The sequence below is a fragment of the Rhinopithecus bieti genome, unplaced genomic scaffold (genome assembly GCF_001698545.2).
Source record: "Rhinopithecus bieti isolate Rb0 unplaced genomic scaffold, ASM169854v2 scaffold_8601, whole genome shotgun sequence".
Classification (NCBI taxonomy): Eukaryota; Metazoa; Chordata; class Mammalia; order Primates; family Cercopithecidae; genus Rhinopithecus; species Rhinopithecus bieti.
In genome coordinates this window covers 311,076-317,585 of record NW_016806193.1, presented here as the reverse complement: position 1 = coordinate 317,585, position 6,510 = coordinate 311,076, and positions in this window count along the sequence as shown.

Sequence of the window (6,510 nt, the reverse complement as noted above, 5' to 3'; positions counted from 1 at the left end):
TTGGGTAATGTGATGCCTTCAGCTTTGTTCTTTTTGCTTAGGGTTGTCTTGGCTATATGGACTCTGTATTGGTTCCATGTGAAATTTAAAGTACCTTTTTTCTAATAGGAAGAGAGGAAGTCAAATTATCTGTTTGCAGATGACATGATTGTATATTTAGAAAACCCCATCATCTCAGCCAAAAAACTCCTTAAGCTGATAAGCAACTTCAGCAAAGTCTCAGGATACAAAATCAATGTGCAAAAATCAGAAGCACTCCTATCACCAATAATAGACAAAGAGCCAAATCATAAGCAAACTCCCATTCACAATTGCTACAAAGAGAATAAAATACCTAGGAATACAGCTTACGCAGGATGTGGAGGACCCCTTCAAGGAGAACTACAAACCACTGCTCAAGGAAATAAGAGAGAACACAAACAAATGGAAAAATATCCCATGCTTATGAATAGGAAGAATCAATATCGTGAAAATGGCCATACTGCCCAAAGTAATTCATAGATTCAATGCTATTCACATCAAGCTACCATTGACTTTCTTCACAGATCTTAATCTCAGAAACTTAACCAAGCCTTTAGTCTTAAAAAAAAAAAGTCTAACCATTTCATTTGTTTTAACTTCTAAAGTAAACATTACAAGAAAAAATTAATTTCAACTTTTCATAGAGGTAGGAAAAGATGGGGAGAATCTGTTTTCCTTCTTACTTAACCCTTCCCTTAGGCATGATGCTGGAGCTAAATAGAGACAGTAGGTTTCAAATTGCCAGTCACATTAGTCTCTGTGTGGGCTTCTTAAAACATGCAAATGGTTCTGAAAAAAATGTCTCTCATTCTACAAAGATAAATGAAGGTGCACATCACCATCAATTGCAATGGAAGTCAAAGGAAGACAGAAAGCACTGATAAACGAGCAAACTTTGCCTTTCCTCATTGACAAACATCCTGTAAGGAAACACAGGTATTGATGGATTACATTGGCCTCCTGACTGTACGCACACCTGTAACCTTCACTGCAACCTATCCTCCCCAGCACTGCCAGACAAATATTCCTTCTAAGCATTGTTCACTTCACTTCTAATATTCCTTCTAAGCATTGTTCACTTCACTTCTAAACTCAAATACCTTCAATGACTTTCTATTAAGTAAATTATAAAGCCCTCTCTCTTCACCTCAGAGTTCAAGGCCCCAATCGATGTTGCCAACCTTATTTCCCAGAACTTCCCAGGCAAGGTCAACTACAAGGGATTCTTATTACTGAGTATTTATTATCAGAGACTGTCTGATAATAATGAGTCCTTTCTGATAAATAATAAAAGTGATGATACTGCAAAAAGAAGTCGAAGCTGTAACTGTAGATAAAGATTTACCAATGAAGAAAACATTTATAACTTAGGTCCTCCCCTAACATCTCTGCCCATTGAGTCAATCTCTTGGTTTCTCCATGATTATCAGTTCCTTCAGCTTTTCACAATACAGGGTCCATACAACATGAACTGATTGCAAATGGAATTGTCAACATTGCAAAAGATGTGACATTTTATGGGGTTGATAAAAGTGGTGTAGAATAAATTATTGTAGCTTTCAAAATATTTTTGTAAGTGTGATCACTTCATGGTGATCCATTAAAGTAAAGTAAGAAGTGAAAGAGGTCATTTAATGTTACTGCACAATTGTATCAAAAGTATTTTACTCACATAGGTGCACGTGCGCACACACACACACACACCCAACCCTTGATTCATTGTTTAAGATTTAATAGGTTGATGCAAAAGTAATTGCAGTTTTGCCATTAAAAGTAATGGTAAAAATGCAATTACTTTTGCCCTAACCTAATAGCATATAGCAATGATTATAACTGACAAGTAGTAAAATATAATTTAAACTTAATTTAGTTTCTGTTTTATTTTGAGATACATTTTCAATTAAATTTCATTTCCTTACTTACTATGAAATTTTAGTCCCCATTTTAAGTGAATTCTCTTTAATGAGATAGCACTTTTCTTTGGTCCTTGTTTATATCTCAAAATGTTCTGTACTTTTCTGTTGATTTGCACATCATCCTGTTGTGATTCTCCTTATCCTTCCAGGTGCAGTTCAAATTCCGCTTCTTCTAAAATTTTCATCACCTTCTTTAACAAAAGGGAATAATGTTTCTTTCTCCTCAAAATTTATATGTTAAAACCAAATCCAAAGATAACGGTATTTGGAAGTGGGGCCTTTGGTAGGTGATTGGTTCATGAGGGTGAAGCCCTCACGAATGGGATTAGTGCCTTTATGAACGGGACCCCAGTGAGCTTCCTCACCACTTCTGCCATATGAAGATGAAGCAAAAAGGTGTTGTTTATGAACCAGGAAGCAAGCTCTCACCAGACACCAAATCTGCCAGTGCTTTAATCTTGGACTTCCCAGCATCTGGAAGCGTAAGAAATTTCTGTTGCTTATAAGCCACCCAGTCTGTGGTATTCTAGTATAACAGCCTGAATAGACTAAGATAAACCTCTTCATGACCAACCTGTGAAAGTCAAGTATAAAGTGCAAGAGGTCACCTCATATTACCATAAAATTGTATCAAAAGAGTTTATCTCTCTGTCTCTCTCACATGCACATGCACATGCACCCCATCCTTGATTCATGTGTTTTAATATTTAGAATATACCTGTGATTATAATTGAAAAGCTGTAAAACATTAAAGTTTAAGTTGTAAAACACTAAACTTTAAAGTTTAAGTTTAAACTTAAAGTTATAAAACATTAAACTTTAAAAAAAGGTTTTGTTTTATTTATGAAATAAATTTCCAACCAGATTTTTCTGCATTACCTACTATGAAATTTTGGTCCTCGCTTTAAGTAGATTCCCTTTAATGAGATAGCAGTTTCCTTTGGTCCTTGTTTATATCTCAAAATATTCTGTACTACTCTATTCCTGCTGATTTGCACACTTCCTTTGTGACTCTCCTTATCCTTCCAGGTGCAGCTCAAATACCACTTCCTGCAAAAATTATTCTCAACCTTCTCTGGTGAAAAGGAATATTTTTCCTCCAAAGACATGGCAGATTTTGTTTGTAGCAACTATGAAACATTTCAGATAAGCAGCCTTGAGGAATAGCTGCTCGAGTACATAGGCTAGACAGGAAAGATTCTATATCGTTCCCATTCATTCATTCAGCTAATATTTGTTGAGATTTTTGAGGTTATGAATTAATGTTCTGGGATCAGTGGGGAGACAATGTTGCCACTGTAAACCGTGTTTATATTGAATTCTATTTATTGAACAAGGAGCAAACAAGAAAATGAAGATTTACATTTCCTTTCTATGGACTCTCCAAAAGTGAAAGCCAAAATTACAAAGTTTTGTGTTACTTAAATAACAGGAGATGTATTACTTCCACGTGGACCTCTGTGCAAAAGGAGTAGGTTTCACATGGGAGATGATGGCTCCCCCTTTCAGGGGACTAGCACTCTGGATGATTCTCTCTGCCTCCCTCTTGTCTTACTTCTGCTGTGCAATTGTTGATGATCTGCTGCTCAGCCTCTGTGTGGCTAAAAAAAGAACCAGGCAGCTGGTACTCTGATGAGGTGATGTCAAATGGAGTTACAGGCCCTGTCCCTGGTGTGTCTCAAAATTTGTTTGGGTTAGTTTCTATAAAATTGGAAAGCTGTTTCTCAGAGTCACATTGGCCAATAATTTACAAGCTGGTCCAAGCCTGTGTCCACACTTCTTCAAGGATAGAGAAGTTGGCTCTTAGCTGGAATCTCTGCAACACTGATTAGTGTTACATGTCAACCCTTGCAGAGAAGCCAGAATTAAAAATACCATGGCCTGGCGCAGTGGCTCATACCTATCATCCCAGCATTTAGAGAGGCAGAGGAGGGAGGATAGTTTGAGCCTAGGAGTTCAAGACCAGTCTGGGCAACATAGTGAGACCCTGTTCTCCACAAAAGGGAAAAGAAGACAAAATCACCCCACAAGTTTGAAAAATACCAAGAAACAGAGAGTTTGGTGGTCATCAATCAGACACTCAATGACTGTTGAGGCTAAGCATGTCACACAAATGCTTCAAGTGGCCTGGGGGTAGTAGTGAGGACTGTGATGGGATGGGCTGGAGACTGCACACCTCCTTTAAACGGATTTAAATTCATTTTTTTTTTTTTGTAAATGTTGTGTGTGCTTACCATAATACACGTTGGGCTTGATGTGGCATAGGGATGCCAGTTTGCAAGTCCTTATTTAGGGGAGCGGTGAGTCTCTACTTAACAACTACTTTCCGTTTATTTCATTCATTCCTATTGCTGTTGAGCCATCTTTCCAATATTTCTTTGTACTAACATGAGTGCAATTGTTCCTTATGACAAAGATCCAATTCTTCTACTGAAGCAAAGGACAAAGTGGATATGTTATCCTGGAGTTTGAAATTGTTGAATTCCAAGCTTGTTTGTGCACTTGGGACCAGTTTGGGGACTATGAACTGACTCCTGTAAATCTAACATAATAGGGAATTTGTAAATCAATGTGGCTGTAACTCTAATGGCAGGCTAAGGCCTGAAACTTAATTGAACCCCCCAGGACATGTCTTTAGCTACCTTTGGGGAGAGGACTATTAAGAGGATAAGCCTGACTCATTTTCTAGCTCTTATCCATGATAAAGGGGGCTTCTAAAGAGGGAGGGCTTTGGTAAAACTCCACTCCTCTTTTCCAGGACATAAGTTTGATGAAAATTTAAGCAGTTATTCACTGAAGTGCTCCAGATATGGTTTCAAAGCTCTACTGATAGGACAGGAGAATGGAATGAGAAAAGAAATACTCAGTGCTGTGACCTAATTACACCCCTTCCTTGTACTGCACAAGGGGTGCGTTCTCACTGTTAACTGTCTTTAATCAGGTTCCCAAACTTGGCTGCATATTGGAGTCATCTAGGGAACTTTAAAAAATGTACCTGATGCCTGAGTTTTAACTCCCAGAGGTTTTGATTTAATGGGCTTGATAGAGACACAGCATCAGAATGTTTAAGATGATTTCAAGGTGCAGATAAGATTGAGAACAACTAGCCTAGATCTTTAAATGTGTGTGTATGATAGAATGGGGGTGGGGTGGGGGAGGTCTCTGTAAATGCTCCATCTATCCCACAATTCCTTTTTTCCCCTTATTTCCCAGTGTGTTTTCTTTGACTCTTTTGCATTTTCTTTCTGGTTCATGTCCCCTCATCCTACATAGATAAATAAAATCTGGCTTCCTTTTTAGAGCTTTCTATTATATGTAGCAAATTCAACAGCTTTAGGCATCCCTTGAGTGTTAAAGCTTTTGCCTCAGCATTAGACTGTGCAACATTTTCTCCCTTGCCACTAAATATTTGTCATAAATGTAATTGTAATGACTGTAATATGTAACCATGCGTATACATTATCATTTAACAGATCCTTACAGTTATACATTTTGGTTATTTTCCATTTTGTGATATTGTAATTGAAAGAACTACATTTAAATATTAATATGTGTCCACTTCTCTGATTATTTCTTTGGAGGACCTACCTAGCAGTGAAAATTATTGGTGCAAAGATAAATATTTTCCAGGCCCTTGGTACATATGGCCAAGCCACTTTTCACAGCAACTAAACTGATTTACGAAACCAACTGGGATAATATAGTTAATTATCTCTAAGTTGCTGTGATGGGTGCATTTCAATTTTCTGGCGTAATTTAAACAGACTTCGATTAAGGCCTATCTTGCAAGCTGTAACTTTCAATAACAAGTATCAAACATGCTGTAATAATAATTATTATTTATTATATATTCCAACAAGAGCTGCATTTTTATTATGTCACTCTACCCTTCAAGTCTGTAAAAGCCTTAATTTGTTTTCATCTTGTGTAATTTTCTTTACAACTATGACAAACTAGAATATACTCGTACATTATAAACCAGGTCTGTGGACATACTGCAGAAGAATCTTCTGAGCAAGACAGGTTTCTGTATTCCTTCCATAGGAGACTCACATTCATTAGATTTGATCTAGAGTCTGAGAATCTGTATTTTAGCAGAGGTTGCCCAGATGAGTCCAGTCTGTAGTCAGGCCTGGGTACCACTGTAATGTGTAATTATGAGACTGTCTTTATGACTCTCATGTACACACCTATCAGCATCTTTCTTAAACTTTACATCTCTTGTTTGTAGCCAACAATTCAAGATTTGACCATAGAACTCCTAAATTGAAAATGAATTGATGTAGCATCAAATACTTATAAAACATAATTCATAATATTAAAATGTTCTTGCAGATAAAGTAATTGTGGCAAGAAACTATTATCATTTGCTCATTCTGTTAATATATAATAAATATTAAGTGACATCACAAATATGTTAAAATGTAAAGCAACATAACATAACAGAGATCAGTAGGATGGGATACCAGTCTAGAGTGAGCTAGGAAGTACGTCTCAAGCATCAATTTACAGATTAATATCATGCACTGGTGAATTGGGTGCAGCCTCTCATTATTATTTTTTTTTTTTTTTT